Consider the following 17,857-nt stretch of genomic DNA (forward strand, 5'->3'; position numbering starts at 1 on the left):
CAATTATCCTGTGCCACAACATATTACCACTGTTTTACAGTTAAGAAAATTGATGCCGGGGAATTTAAATAATTTATTTGAGGAGATAACTAGAATAAATTGTCTCATATTTTAAGCCAAGTATATCTAACTCAGATACCAATCCTCTTACCATTACACCACTTTCCCTTTGCTTATATAAATAAAAGAACCAGTGTGTGAGGGAGTGATAAATGAATCAAATATAAGGACTACAATTTATTAAGCAAGAAGTGACAAATCATAGAGAACAAACTAGCAGTTACCAGTGGGGAGAGTTAAGGGGGAGGGGCAATGTGAGGTAGGGGGAGGAAAAGGTACAAGCTATTAGGTATAAAGTAAGCTACAAGGACATATTGTACATGCGGAATATAGCCAATATATTTATAATAACTATAAATGGAATATAACCTGTAAAAATTGTGAATCACTACATTGCACGCCTGTAACATATAATAAAAATTTTAAATTTTAAAAAGAAATAAATGGGGAGTACTTAGACAAGTCTTGGGCATGCAATTTTTGTTGAAGAAATCAAGTCATAGTTAAAAAAGAAAGAAGTAAAGAATCTTTATAATGTAGTTGTCCAGGTAATATAATGATTTTTTTAAAATTTAACTTCCTTATTAGCACAGAATGGTGCTAACTACATGCCCATGGGAGAGGTGAGATGAGAAATATATATGACATCAGATAATTGAGATAATGAAAAAGCAACTGCAAATGCCAAAAATCTTTTAAGGACCAGGACATACCTTGCATAGCTTCAATTTTTAATGAGAACTACTCAATTGTTTAAGAGGTTAGGCAGAAGTGTGTCTAGTAGCCATGAAACAGAGACTAGAAAGAGTGAATGAGACAGAGAGATAAATAGAGAGAAAAAGAAATACAGAGAGAGATACAGAAAGAGATACAGAAGAAAGAAAAAGAGGGAGAATTCAGATGATACAGAAGTCATAAATTAGAATCTTCAACAGCCAGAGATTTGTGTTAAGAATATTAGCAGAAATAATAGCTTTAAAATTCCTTATTTTATTCTTCTGACTTATCCTTGATATTTTCTCCTTATAATAAAAGCCACTGTTTTAACATATCTTTACATATAAAATAGTTTGAATGAGATAAAGTCCTTGAGAACATGTTATTAATCTGAATATATTTTAAATCAATTTACAATGTTAACAGAAGTCTGAAGGATGTTCAAGATTTTAAAATAACTAACACCTTAAAATCCTACTTGGAACTCATTTCCAGAATGAATTGAAGTGTTCTAGATAATCAGCAGAACACTGGAACTGTCAATATGATACTAACACAGAGGCCAATGAAAAATGTTTCTTCTTAAATTTTGATTCTTTCATACACAAACAACAAAAATACATAGATCATAGAAATTTTAAGACAGAAAAATGCTTTAGGACAGTGCTATGGTCTTATTGTTTGTGCCCCCCCCCCAGATTCATATATTGAAATTCTAAACCCCAAAGGTGATGGTATTTGGAGGTAGAGTCTTTGGGAAGTGCTTAAGCCATGAGGGCAGAGCCCTCATGAATGGAGTGAGTGACTTATAAAAAGAGGCTCCAGAGAGCTCCCTAGCCCCTTCCATCATGTGAGGACACAGTGAGAAGGTGCCATCTATGAATCAGAAAGACTGCCTTCACAAGAAAATGACCTGGCTGGCACCATGATCTTGGATTTCTCAACGTCCAGAACTGTAAGAAATAAATTGTTGTTGTTTATAAGCTACCTAGTCTGTGGTACTTTGTTATAGCAGCTCAAACAGACTAAGGCAGAAATTTATGTAAGCCAAATGAAATTTTTTACTTTCAAGGTTAGTTTCTAAGTGTTTGTTCATTTACTTTATATGCAAATATAAATGCCAAGGATATTAAGGTCCAGAATATGGACATCAATAAACCTCAAAAAATGTCTTCTAGACTATGGGAGCATAGTATTGGTAAAGTGATGGAAGGAGGGAGGGTGGTTCCATTGGCCCACTTCTATTGACTTCTCTGATATGATCTAAACTCATTGTTTTTAAATCTTTTAGAAATGTAGATTAATATTTTATTATTTTAGAAATATGATAGTTGTAATAAAATAAAAATCAATTTGTCAAGCAAATCTTGACTGCATTATCCTCAAAGGAAAATGCAAGTCAGCAATAAAATATTATGACAAGAAAATAGCCATAAGCTTAAAGCCTCATTTCATATTGTTATCCTGACAGCAATATCTCTGGAATATTTTCCTGACAGAAAAATTCCATTTTGTTACCTTCAAAAAGAATTATCCAGAAACGTTTCCTCCCAAGGAAATAGTTATTATGCTAAAAGAAACATTTCAGTTTAAGTGCCCTGAAAGAAGTATCACTCTTAACCTGGAATAGAAAGAATTTGAATGAAGGGCAGCTTGCTCCTTCGACTGCTGGAATATTTTATATATTTACGTAAAAAGAAAAAAAAAACAAAAATGTTAAATCAAACCACAAATTCAGCTTGTGATTTTATAATATTAGTGGTATACTAAAATTTGAAATAGACACAAAAACAGAGAAATATATCTATCTATCACTTTCAAGCACTCAACCTGTTTTTGTGTGGCAACATCATGTATGTATAGCCATATTACACAAACAGCATGGTTGGACAAGGAAGGCAATTCAGTATGCAAAAGGGGTTGGGTAGAGGCTGACCTATTGTTTCCTTCCACCCCTGGGCATCTGATTTGCACTGTCAAAAGATCTTCTTTATACTCTTTATACGTGCTTAAGTTATTTAATATTGTGACACAGCCCATAATCAGGAGTCAATTATCATGATTCTAATTCCAGCTAAGCCTTATACTGTGTGTGTGCTTTTGGAGCAAGCAGTTCATTAAACAATATGAGCCTAATTTGTAAAGTGAAGATAACCAAACCCTTAAATATATCATTATTTTCCCTTAGGATTGAATTATAAAAAGTATGGAGACCAATAACATGGAAACATCCAAAAGAGCATGATATGGCATCTCTGAGCCTCCCATCAAAATCCAACAGAATATAAGAAAGTAGTAAAACTTCAAATGGTAATGAAAAAAATGATATATTCTCTAACTTTTGCAAAGTATTTGGGCAGAGTAACAAAAACATACAATACTCATATTCTATCTTATGCATCTAAACAGTATCTAAGATATGAGAATGTTTCTGACTCACTGCTGCTTTCTATTTTATCTTTCAGTTGATGGTTAGGGATAGTACCTCCTCTTAAATTCAAGTTACACCAAATTAATCATGGAAATATTTTCACAATGAGACTTGTGGGCTTTCACTGGACTATTATTTTATCTGCATCTATTACTGTACTCATAACATATGTATATATTACTTATATTCTTTGGTTGATGTAATATATTACAGATAAATGCATTTTAAACACAAACATAAAATGACAAACATGACATTGATTGCTAGAAATATAAACTACTGTCCAATCCCACTTATAAATACAAATGTAAAATCCTTAAGTAAAATAATAGCAAGTTAGTTTTTAGAAAGTTCTCCACCATAATCATATTTGGTTTTGTTTTTATTCCATTATTGTGAGGATGGATGTGTGTATTGGAACCTATTTATATTGCATACATATAAAACCGCTCCGCAATGAAGTCAACAAAACTCCATGTCTTATTTTAAAAAAAAATAAAATTATATTCCCTTAAAAACTACTGCAAAGAACCTATAATATCATGGAGAAAAATTTGCTCTAGACTAATAACAATTATAAACTTAATGATAAATCTCTGAAGATTTGTCCTAAAAAGTTAGGAAAATCACTGAGAGGAGCTAATCTCTACAATAACTATTTTAGGATACAATTGTTTATTCAAAGTATTTGAGACAAAACTGTTTGAAATAGGGGAAATAATATTATTGGCATATATATGTATTAATATATACATATATGTAATATATACACATATATGCTATATATGTGTGTGTGTGTTTATATACTGTAACCATTTTGTCACCATAAAGAAATCTAGACTCTAGATGAAGCTGATAAGAACGATAAAGTTTAGCAAGGGGAACAAACTGGGTCTGTAATGACATTCTAGTGTTTCTGAATTAAAATCAATCTTTAAGCATACTTTTCTCTTAACTTTCAGATTCTACTGTTTTAGAGTTTGAGTTGATTTTTTGTGTTACCTAAAATTACAGCCTTCTCATTAATATAACAAATCTCATTATATCTAAGCATTTTTTTCAATTGGTTTTCTAGGGATAGATGGATAGATGGTAGATAGATATAGATATGGTTACCTGTATCTATATACATATATATCATGTTATAAACATGAGGTCAAAAGATAGAAAAATGATGCTCAGCTAGGTTCCAGTCATTATACTAGTAGTCATAAATGCAATCATTTATTAGGACATGGGAACAATAATAATGAGGAAAGAAAAGGGATGGATAAAGAAAGACTTCAATTATATAAAATTATATGCATATGAATAGAAATAAGTAACAATTTTTTGTCTACCATGTGGGTAGTGGCATAATTTGTAGTTCATAAAGTTGTTAAATATTGTAGATTAAAAAAATAACACCTATGTTGATGTAGATGAGGAAGAAAAATATGGTTATTTAAATAGTTTAAAAATATATGATATATATGTTTATATTTACTATATAAACATATACATATATATATAACAATGTGATATATATGCTTTTATGAGTACATATATTCTCTTTACTAATTAAAGAATAAAAATGAGAAGTACATATATTTATTTTTAGAAAAAAATGTGTATATATGGATAGACATAATATATTTATTTTTAGAAAAAATATGTGTATATATGAATAGATAAATAGATAGATATAATTTATTAGCAGGCATTGTTGCTTCAACAATTCATCCAACCATACTACTGGTAAACATTATGCTTTGAGATACTGGAAAAGATATAAAGAAAATCAAATAAAGTTATCAATTGTCCATGTAATAATACAATAATAATGACATTTTGAATTGATATATTACTCAAAAATGTCAATCAAAATGCTTAATTTTTGTTAAGAAAGATATATTTGTTACTTCCTTTCAAATGAATTCATTTTTTAAAAAAAAATAAGAAAAAATAAGACAGCTAACAAACAGTTAATTATTTTTCTGTATTGAACTGGTTTGAAAAGTAATGTTTCATAATGCTATGTAATAGCTTCAACAACACTGGGAATATGTGAATGAACCACCTCTCCCAAAAATAATAGCCTTTGTCTGTACATATATGAAGTACAATAGAATATGGATTCAAAGGTCAAAATGTATATACAGAGCAATATTACTAAAAATTTTAGTTTTCAGCATATTTAAGAAATGGAATTTTCCAGTACTATTATCTTCTCTTAAACTGAAACTGGCTAAGCATTGATAATTTCAGTACAAGTACCATGTTTGCCTCCATTTGGAAAACAATGTTATAAGGTTCGTGTAGACAGATGGATAAATGAACAAAAGCAAAATAACATCCTAAATTTTCTTTTTATTTGGTCTTCTGCCAAATGGAACTGTTTTTCTGTATAAAACTGACAAAATATATCCTGGCATAAATTTAACTCTTCCTATGTCAATTTTCTCTCTGAATTTACCCCGTCTGGCATATCTCCATTTTGCAGAATGGTTATATTAAAAACTTGCTCAGTGTGAACATTTAACCAAATTCAGTGTATACATTATTCCTTGGTATAAAGTTAAATCTATATTTAAATACTACATTGTTTGTTGGTATGGGCTGAATTGGGACCCCCAAGGCTCATACTTTGAAGTCCTAACTCCCAGTATATCAGAATGTGCCTATATTTGGAGAGATAGTCTTTAAAGATGTAATTAAGTGAAAATGAGATCATTAGAGAAAGCCCTAATCCCATCTGAATGGTGTCCTTATTGGAAGAGATCGGGACACAGACATGTACAGAGGGAAGACCATGTGAAGACACAGAGAGGAGAAGGCCATCTCTAAGCCAAGAAGAGAGGCCTCAGAGAAGATCAACTTTAAAGACACTTTGATCTCAGACTTCTACCCTCCAGAATTGTGAGAAAATATATTTCTGTTGTGTAAACGATCCAGTCTGAGGTACTTTGTAATGGCCCCTTAGGAAACTAGTACATCTATGATAAAGTGAGTTTGCTATTTTGAGCCTTACTGGTAGCTCTTTTCAATGCAATTGCTCCAATTATCTGTGAAGTTAATTCTACTGAAACTATGAAGTTTCAGTAATTAGGCCAACAGTATACCAGTGTTTAGTTAGTTGTATAGACAGGTTAAAGACACTCCCAGGGTAAAAAAAGACACATTACTCATTTGAAAGCTACAAGACTATCTATTCCATGAATTAAAAATGCAATACTTAACAATCATGTCAAAAAACTGTCTGATTCCAATATCTGACACAAAATAAATTTATACTCTTTTGTTAACCAATAATAATGACACCTACTTCATGAAATTATTGTAAGAATGAAACAAGGTGTTTGTGGAAACACCTAGAAGATAACTGACCATATAATCAATAATCAATATTATACTGAGTTGATTTGAAAATGATACCTTCCTACTTGCCAAGACTATTTAACCAATAAATGAAAGATATCTAGGGGACAGATGTCATTAGGAACAGATTTTCTTATACAGGAAATTCACTGTGTAAGACAGTGTAAAAGATAGGCTGGAGGAAGTTGATACTAGAATAAAATATATATAATAATATGTCCAGGGACCAATAAGAGACCTTACTTCTTAGACTGAAAGCCATGTGTTGGATACTATTAGAATCTATAGATTAGGTAGTTAGAAGCTAAATTGTTAAGGCAGAAATAGGATTTAGAAATAGTGTGGGAGAAAATATGAAGGCTCCTGAGAAGGGGATACATGCTGATATTAGTGCTAAAAAAAGATTTGTCTGACAATGCAGGCTCTGCATTTCCTTGATATTTTAGTTTAACGCTTGTAAATCAAGGGTAATGAAATATGACTTATGGGGAAATTGGGAGGATTAATTACAGATGCTAATGTTTATAAAGAGCTTTAAGAAATGTTGAATTCAAAGTCTTATTGCATCTCAGTTCACAGCATTTGCATTCTTTCTCTTGTGAATATCTGTTCACATTTTCTGAAGCTACTTTATACTGAGCTCTAATAAAAGTAGTTTCTGAAAGCATTTAATGAAAAAGAGGCACCTGAGAAGAGCAAGTGGCAGGGTCAGACCACCTCAGTATAAGAAAGGCCATATTCCCATGATGAAAGGAAGAGTTTCTAGGAGAAGTAGACAGCTTTCCACTGTTTCTCTCACTAGTCATCCACCTCCTCACTTTTTCATTCTCAGACTCCAGAGACTCTCAGGTCACCCCATATGATAATTAATAGTTAACCATAGGAGTAATCCATAACTGATTAAGGAATCAAAATTGTTCATCAAATCTTTCCTATACATTTGATTATAATTAAAGTTATACATTCTTTTGGAATGACCAAACCATTTTTTACATTTTTACAAATCATTTTTACAAGGCAATTTAGAAATGTGATATATAATCTGTCCACATGAAAAATTCATCATACACAAAATACACGAGGCCCTTGAAAAGCACAAGTCTTTATTCCATGGATTTCTGATTCACTGACATAGATCATATTTATTAAGAAAGTATCCTCTGGGGGGCTTCCCTGGTGGCGCAGTGGTTGAGAGTCTGCCTGCCGATGCAGGGGACACGGGTTCGTGCCCCGGTCCGGGAGGATCCCGCGTGCCGCGGAGCGGCTGGGCCCGTGAGCCATGGCTGTTGAGCCTGCGCGTCCGGAGTCTGTGCCCCGCAATGGGAGAGGCCACAACGGTGAGAGGCCCGCGTACCGCAAAAAAAAAAAAAAAAAAAAAAAAAAAAAAAAAAAAAAAAAAAAGAAAGTATCCTCTGGGAATACAGAAACTTAAATCCCAGCTCTGCCACTTAATCACTGTTATAATACTATCCATAAAGAAATTCCTTTAAGCAACTAATATTATAAAGATATAGTATTTGTCAGGCATTATTCTTGGCACATCTGATTGTCAGTGGGTAAGTGAAACTAAAATGAAAGTTTAAATTTTTTTCATCTTCATACACATCTCTTATTTTTTGTATAATAAGTTTCTATTGCATTTATGACAAAATGTGTTAAAACTGAATTCAATATCATCATTCTTGCCCTCATTAATCCATTTTTCTTGGAAATATCACCTTCTTTCACATCATGGACTCATCCAACCAAACTATCTCCATGTATTTATGCTCTTAATTCTTGCCTTTTCATCATTAGCTTGCTTGTCTCAAAAAGTCATCCTTCACATTCTATCCCTATTCCCACTAATATAATCAAGGCTTAAATCAGGCATAACTATGTCAAGTGGCTGAGAGAGCTGTCCAGTTTGCTTTCTTTTCTTCATCTCTCATTTGATCAGTCTGCATCACTGTGCTCTTTGCTAAATCTAAAAAAAATCATATGGTAATATTCAGTTCCAAGTTTCAACAACTTACTATTTTGTTTTGGCCTTGTTAATGTCACTTAAAAATATTGTTTTAATGTCATCAACTTGAAAAGGAGCTATTACTAAGATATCACTATCTTCTCTCTTACCATTAATATTTTTGAAGTTGATCTTTTTTAAATAACTAGACTGGATTCATGATATTTATTATTGCCTCAGCTACATTTCCCCCACTATTGCATCATTGTGTGTTTTGATCTAAGAGGCAGATTAACTTATAATAAGTTAGTAAGCTTTAACTTATTTATGGGATCTCCTTCCCCATAAATCTTTCCTCTAGTTACCTAATTAAGTATATATATACTGTATTTATTTACATAAATAATGTATTTATATATTTACATGAATATTGATTTACATAAATAAATTATATACATATATAAATTTTTTACCTCTAGTTCAAATATAATTTCTACTTTTTCCTTACAGTATTCTACAATAATGCAAACCATTCTCCTCTTTACAAATGCAATAATCTTTTCCCCCAAATCTTTTATCAGAATTCAACACATGATCAAAATTGTAGTACATTCCCATTTCAAAACTACTGAGATAGAGAATGGAATAATCTCGCCGGCTTTACTCATCTTGATTCATTGCACTAGGCTAAGGAGGGACGCAGCTTCCAGTAAAGCACAAGACTGCTTAGTACCTAAAAGCAAGTATGGTGCTCTACCAAGGAAGAAGGTGAGGGGATTTAGAATTGAGGTAATGTATTGTGTTTCTAAGAACCACAGGCTGTGTGCCACTAGCATGTTCCCAAATGCTTTATCAAAACTTTTGAGAGCTAGAAGAGGAGAAATAGAATTTATATTTGCATAGTTGCTTAGTGGAAGGAGATTTGGGCTACATATAAAAGTAATGGATTTTGTTTCTGACTCTGTATCTAATGTCTGTCTGCAATATCATTGCATCTCTTTTGATGCAATGATATTTGGTCAGTTTCCTCGTGTATTAATTAAGGTCTTGAGGAAAGGGAATTCAGTACATCACAGCTTTCTGATTTGAGTGTTTGTATGAAGAGTGAAACTATTCAGTGAGATAGAAAATATCATGGAAGGGTAAATTTTAGGAGATAACTGAATATGTGAAGAACTATTGGATATGAAGAACCTGTACAAATGGTTCAGTGGAATATTGATTGGCAGATGCCAATATTGCCCAGCACAGATATGTTAGTAAAGAAAATATATGTCATTTACAAAGTATATAATATGTGAAGCTACTGGCAGGGATGAAGTATTATTCTAGAGAGATTGAATACAGAGGTCTAACACCAACATAGAGCCATGGGCATAGTTAATGAAGACTACAGACTTTATTTGATATATATATATATATATATATATATATATATATATATATATATATTTAATTCAAAGTAATATTTCAGGAACTATTTTGGTATTTTTAACTATGTTTAATCTTTTTGTTTTATTCATCTCTTGACAAGTGTATACAACTGATATTTTGAGAAATGTTTTATCCTTAATGAATGCCAGAAATATATTTTGGAAAAAAATATTTACATGTAAACAATTTTGCCAATTACATTTCTTAATGTAAATGATCTTTTCATTGTACCTCATATTTTGCTTGCTTTTGGTTTCTGATTCCAGCACCCTTTGTTTGATGTCTCAGTTGCAAAATGTGATAAAGACATTATGCGATCAGATAGTTTTATTGTTACTGAAATAAGTTGCATATAAAGTGTGTAGAATTAGGGGGAAAATGAGGATAAAGACAAATCAACTGCTTGTTACAAATCAAATAACAAAATTATGAATAAAATTCTGAATTCCATGACTGCAAGAAAATTCCCAAAACTCTACCATTAAATTTTGTGGGAAATTAGTTATGGGTTAATGATTTCATGTTTTAAGTTTGATCTTTCCTGTCATTAATCTTTCATTATTAGGCATACGGTATGTTGTTAAACAAACATACACTTTTCTTCTTTTTAGTGACTATTTAAAAAAACTCCATATCCATGGAAAGATACCAGGTAGTAGAAATTTGTTAATTTATTCATCCATGTCTCCATGCATTTTTTCAAAAACATTATTACAACTTTATGAGTATTAGGAAGGTAAACTTGTTTGCTTTTTCCCTTTATTCAAGAGCTGTCCAGCAGACTACTTAATGTATAGTTCATACAGTAAATGCCTATATAGTGGAAGAATAAATAAAAGTAATAATTAATAATAAATACACGTTTACACTATTAACTATAATGTAATGTGATAGATTCTATAATAAATATCAGAATAAATTACTATGAAAATACTATAGTTATAAGGAGGCTTCAGAAGAGGATAGGACTACTGAAAGATCAAAAAGTCAGTCATATAAGGTGTATATACACTATTTAAAGATGTGAATAAGAGTAAATATGATGAATTAATAACTGGATATAGGTAATACTTGATCCAAAATGGCTTGTACAAGAGGCTTTGTTTATTGTATTCACTTCTTACTTTTAAAACATGTGTGTTCTTCAATTTCATTAAGTCTTGCATTTCTTGACAAGACCATGATTTAGTCAAAAAATCCACCTGGAGAGAAAAATGCAAAAAATAAAGTAGATTTCCTGTACACGTGAAGGATCTAATAAACATTTCTAACAATATAAAGCACTTTATAAAGCATAGATGTGTTGTGTAAACAGGAAATAGCAGTCATTAGTCAAACAAAATAAGTACTTAGAAAATTTTACTACAAGAGGAAGGAGACTCTTACTCATCCCATGAATATACAAATCATTCATGCTTACAGCAGATACTTGAGTAATTATGTGAAGGCTTTCCCTTTCTTTTCCTTCCTTTTAAAAAACTGTGTTGATATTCCTTTGTGTTGTGACTATACATAAGGTACCAGCACACTAACTATGCTTGGATATCATTAAGCAGATTAAATTGAATGATAAAAGCTCTTTCTAATAAAATGAACATGATTTTCTTTCTTGTTAACTATATTAAACAAAATCCTCTCTTGGGATTAAGTCATTAAATTTATCCTCTCAACCTATGAAATAGAGACATTAGACATTCAACTTGATCAATATAAATGTCCAATTAAGGCAATTCTGAACTAAATACTTTTCCTGTTCAAATGCTATTTGGTTCACTTGATCTACCAAGACTGCAATAAGAATGGGAGCATCATTATTTTACCTTGTATGTATTGCAAAGTGAAGCAAAAATAAGACTCATAACTATCTCTTAATCCTATTTTTACCTATTTTTATTAAAATATAATTGACATATAATATTATATTAGTTTCAGTTGTACAATGTAATGAGACAATACGTGTAAATATTGTGAAATGATCACCAAAATAAGTCTAGTCAACATCCATCGCCATATATAGTTACAATTTTGTTTTCTTGTAATGAGAACTTTCAAGATTTAGCCTCTTAACAACTCTGAAATATACAATACAGTATCATTAACTATAGCCACCATGGTGTACATTACAGCCTCATAACATTTATTATATAACTGGAGGTTTTTATCTTTTGACCACCTTCACGCATTTTGCCCACCCCTATATCCCCACCTCTGGCAACCACCAATCTGTTTTCTTTATCTATGTGTTCATTTTGCTTGTTGGTTGATTTGGTTTTTAGATTTCATATATAAGTGAGATCATATGTTATTGGTCTTTCTATGTCTGAATTATGCCCTCAAGGTCTATCCATCTATCCACAAATGGCAAGATTTCCTTCTATCTTATGAATGAATAATATTCCATTGCATATATATGCATATATATTTATGTATATATATATATATACAAAATATACATATCCTTTATCCATTCATCCATCAATGGACACGTAGGTTGTTTCCATATATTTTGACCGGCTTTACTAGTTTCCCAAAGAGGGTACAATTGAATGCCTAAATGCCTAATCCCCAAGGAATTTAAATATTACTGCATGATGAGAAGAGAAAACACAAATATCTACAATCCAGGTAGATAAAATATAAGGTCATAAAGGCCACTGGTGGATCGAAGAAGTGGACTTTTGTTTTCTTTTGTGTTTTTAATTTTCTTTTGGTGAGAGCAGGGACAATATGGAAATTGATGGAGATCACTGTTCACACTCATTATATGAAACACAACCAAATAAATCTTGACAAAGCATAGCTATTTAAATATGTCCTTATCCAGGCAAAAAGGCTCTATTGGTTTCCCATTGACCTCACAATTGAGTGAAAAGCATTTCTTAAAATTAATTAATTAGTTTATTTATTTTTGGCTGCGTTTGGTTTTTGTTGCTGCCCACGGGCTTTCTCTAGTTGCAGCAAGTGGGCGCTACTCTTCATTGCAGTGCACTGGCTTCTCATTGAGGTAGCTTCTCTTGTTGCCGAACACAGGCTCTAGGCACGCAGGCTCGGTAGTTGTGGCACACGGGCTTAGTTGCTCCACGGCCTGTGGGATCTTCCTAGACCAGGGCTCGAACCCATGCCCCCTGCGTTGGCAGGTGGATTCTTAACCACTGTGCCACAAGGGAAGTCTGTGAAAAGCATTTTGAAAACATAAATTTTGTGAAAGTTTTCTCAGGCAGGAAAATCTTCCAAGAAAGAGAATGTAGTAAGTATTGAATGAGTGATGAATTTTATGCCATTTCAAGGGTAAAACAAAGTGCTTGAAATGTAGCTTAAACAAAAATTTTGAATGAGGAAAAATTTAAATGAATCCACATATATACCAGTTCTAGTGTGCTTCATTCATTTTCATAGATTAAAATTTCCATCTGAAATAATTTTCCCTCAGCCTGAAAAATAATTTTAAATAGGCTTTGTAGTGTAGTATTGAAAAAACATATCACTTTGGTTGTATTCTATTTTCTATTATTTTTTAAGGATATTTTGAGCATATACAGAATTATCATTGACATTTTTTTTCTCCTCAGCACTTTAAATATGTCATTCCATTGTCTTCTGGAATACATTTTTTGGAGGCAAGGAATCCACAATGTTTTTTGTTTGTTTCCTCGTATATAATGTATCATTCTCCCCCTTGGCTGTGATTCCTTTACTTGTTGTTTTTTTAGTGATTTGATTATTATGTGCTTTGTGTAGTTATCGTGAAATTTGGAAACATTTTTGATCATTATTTCTTCAAAAATTTTTCTTCCCAATTCTCTTGTAATTCTGAAACTCATATTGTTCACATATCAAACAATTTGAGATTTTTCCCATGTGTCTTTTAATCTATGTTCATTTTTTTTCAGCCATTTTTCCTCTATTCTTGAGTTTGGACAGTTTCTATTGCTATGCTTTCAACTTCACTGAACTTTTCTGTAAAGTGTCTAATCTCTTCTTCAGTCCAACTAGGTAAATTATTTTTTATTGCAGATATTTTATTTTTCTCTTTAGAAGCTACATTTGTTTTTATGCAGCTCCCATTTTTCTCTTCATTGTATTCATATTTACTTAATGACCTAAAAAACCTTATAGTTGATTTCTCTTTAAAACCTTGTCTGATTATTACTTCATCTTTCTCAGTTCTAGGATTTTAAATTAACTGATTTTTCTTTTGGTTATAGGCCATAACTTTTGCTGGTCATGTTTAATGATATTTGATTGGATGTCATACATTGTAAATATTTTTCTTCAAATGTCTAGATTTTTGTTTAAAGAGTGTTGGGTTTGTTTGTTTTTAAACCAAATTTCCTAACTGATCAGACTAATCTTTTAAAATTATGTTTTTGTGGGTCTAAAGTAGATTTTAATATAGGCACTCAGACTACTTAAAACTTTCTTTTAAAGTGTGGTTTAATTGAGTAGCTACTGAATGCATTAGGTGAATCCTTAAGACTTTCCACTCTCGCTGATCAGAAATGAAATGTCTCTTAAACTTGTATAAGCTCCCCAGTAGTTTTATCCTGGTGGCTGTCTTTTGCCAGGGTTTGTGAATTCTCACCCTACACATTCACATCTTCATATTCACCCAAGAATACAAAAGGACACTTATACAGATTTATAAAACTTTTTCTTTTCCTGAATAGAGCACTTATCTCAACAAATCCCAGCCACTGGAACCTCTCAATCTTGGATTTATCTTTACATAAATCCAAAATTGACATTTATGTAAATAAATCTCAATGGATCAAGAAGGTCATGTTATATATTAATTCCCCTCCCTGTGCTAGGCTCTGGCAAATTAATTTAGGTAAAAGCTGGAACAATTTGAGCAATCATGTAATTTGTTTCCCATCTTTCAGGAGGAATATATTTTTTGCAGCCAATTGTCCAAATTATAGAAATAGTTGTTCCATATTTTTTCCAGTTTACTAGGTATTTACAATTGAAAGACTAGCTGATACCAGTTATTTAGTCATTTCCAGAAGCAGAAATTTAGTTTTATGAGTAGCATTAAATCAAATCTGTTGTACAAATATAAAGCCTTATACAACTGCAGTGGCTGAACAATTAGGAGGGAAATTTTTGTTGTTATTATCTTGAATGATAATAACAAGAATGATAATGTGAGCCCCATATATTATGTTATTATTAGCAATTTGTCAATACAAAGGATGTTAACATAACTAATCCTTCAGATGTCATCCAGCTAGCAAAGTATTCACACAAACCAGGAAGTACAGTTGCATGAAAGGATAAATGAGACAGCTATATTTGTAAAAAATGGTGAAGAAATTGGTGGGAAAAGATACGTCTGAGTTCTACTGAATAACAAGAGCAACAAGAACAAAAACAAAGAATAATATTATTATCAACAGAACCCATGTCATCCAAATGATGGTAATAATGGTAAATTTGTAAGGCCAAAGTCTTTATATGATCTATGTATATGTAGCTTCTATAGTGCCAGTTAAGAGGATTTTTCACATGGAGGTATTGAATGATTATGACTTGATATATTTTTTATAATCTTTGAAAATACATAGATCTTTAAAGATAGGATTTTAATTATTTTATTGAACATATAGACTACAGAAATAATCTATTTTTGTTGAAAAATAGATAAAAATAGAAAGTAGTTGTTCATTAACTAATTTTTGACAAATGAACTGTGATGGCTTACGAAATTCAAATCCAAGATTTATTGCACATTTCTGATGCTTTAAGATAAGTTTAGTGAACTTAATATATGCAGCTCAGTTTAAGGTTTATAGGTTAGTGTGTGATAGACAAGGTTAAGATGAAAGTGAGTTACAGTGGAAATTAGCTGAATTATCTATTCAAAAATTTCTAAAATGTTTACAGTGATTTTCTACTTCCTGTTTTTTTAAAAGATGCTAATGGATTTAATTGATCATTTTCTTAATGCACATATTCAAAATAATACCCTCAAGTTATCTTAACCCAAGTTAATATAGAGAATAAAATAAGAATTATTCTTAATTTTTTGTTATATTTATTTCTGCATCATTTTATTTTATTTTTTAAAATTTAAACTAAAAAAAAATACAGTTCACCCATTTCTCCCAGGCTCCACCCCCTGCCTCTTGCAACTACCAATCTGTTCCCTATATCTATGAGCTTGGAGTTTTTTGCTTTGTTTTGTTTTGTTTTTTTACATTCCACACGTAAGAGAGATCATACGTTTCTTGTCTTTATCTGTCTGGCTTATTTTACTTAGCATAATGTCCTCAAGGTCCATCCATGTTGTTGCAAGGGAAAGATTTCCTCCTTTTTTATGACTGAATAATATTTCATTGTATATACAGTTGACCCTTGAGCAACATGGGTTAGAACTGCAAGAGTCCACCTAAATGTGGGTTTTTTTCAATAAATGTGTATTACTGTTTTACATGATACACAATGGATTGAATCCGCAGATATAGAACCTCAGATAAGGAGGGATGACTGTAAAATTAAGAGCAGATTTTCTACTTCACAAGGGGTTGGCATCCGTAAGCTTATCTTTTTCAAAGCTCAACTGGATATATCACAAATTCTGTATCCATGCATCCATTCATGGACACTTAGGTTGTTTCCATATATTTACTATTGTAAATAATGCTCCAATGAACATGGGGGTGCACATATTTATTTAAATTAGTGTTTTTCTTTTCTTTGAATAAATACCCAAGAGTGTAATTTCTGGGTCAAATGATAATTCTATTTTTAATATTTTGAAGAAGACTAAACTGCTTTTCATAGTGGTTGCACCAGTCTACATCACACCAACAGTACACAAGGTTTCCTTTTCTCTACCTCTTTGACAACACTGTTATTTGTTGTCTTTATGAGAGCAGTCGTTCTAACAATGAGGTGACATCTCTGTGTCGTTTTGATCTGTATTTCTCTGGTGATTAATGGTATTGAGCATCTTTCCATGAATCTGTTGGCCATCTGTATCTCGTCTTTGGAAAAATGTCTAATTAGATCTTCTGCTCATTTTTTAAGTGAATTATTTGGGGTTTTTTGTTGCTAGTATGACTTCTTTATATATTTGGGATATTAGACCCTTATCAGATATATGATTTGCAATTATTTTCTCCCATTCAGTAGGTTTCCTTTTCATTTTGTTGATGGTTTTCTTTGCTGTGCAGAGCTTTTTGTTAGTGTGATGTAGTCCCACTTGTCTATTTTTGCTTTTGCTCCTTTTGCTTTTGATATCAAATTAAAAACTCAGTGGCAAGACCTGTGTTAAGAGCTTAATGCCTATGTTTTATTCTAGGAGTTATGGTTTCAGACTTTATTTTGAGTTAATTTTTGTGGATGGTGTAAGGTAGTGGTTCAATTTCATTGATCCAAATATTGAACCATCTTTGAATCCATGGAATAAATCCCACTTGATCATGATTCATAATTCTTTAGTGTATTGTTGAATTTGGTTTGCTAATATTTTGCTCAGGTTTTTCATTTCTATGTTCATTAGAGATATTGGCCTGTAGTTTTTTTGTGGCATTGCTGTCCAGTTTTGATATCAGGGTAATGCTAGCCTGGTACAATGTGTTAGGAAAAGTTGCCTCCTCTTCTATTTTTTGGAAGAGTTTGAGAAGGACTGGCATTAATTCATCTTTAAATATTTGATAGAATTCACTGGTAAAGCCATCTGGTTCTGGATGTCTGTATGTTGGGAGATTTTTGATTAGTAATTCAATCTCCTTGCTAATAATCAGTCTGTTCAGATTTTCTATTTCATCATAATTCAGTCTTGGTAGGTTGTATATTTCTGGAAATGTATCCATTTTTTCTAGGTTGTGCAATTTGTTGGCATATAATTGTTCATAGCTGTCTCTTATGATCCTTTGTATTTGTGATCATATCAGTTTTAATATTTC

This window comes from Phocoena sinus, chromosome 5 (assembly GCF_008692025.1).
Source record: "Phocoena sinus isolate mPhoSin1 chromosome 5, mPhoSin1.pri, whole genome shotgun sequence".
Lineage (NCBI taxonomy): Eukaryota > Metazoa > Chordata > Mammalia > Artiodactyla > Phocoenidae > Phocoena > Phocoena sinus.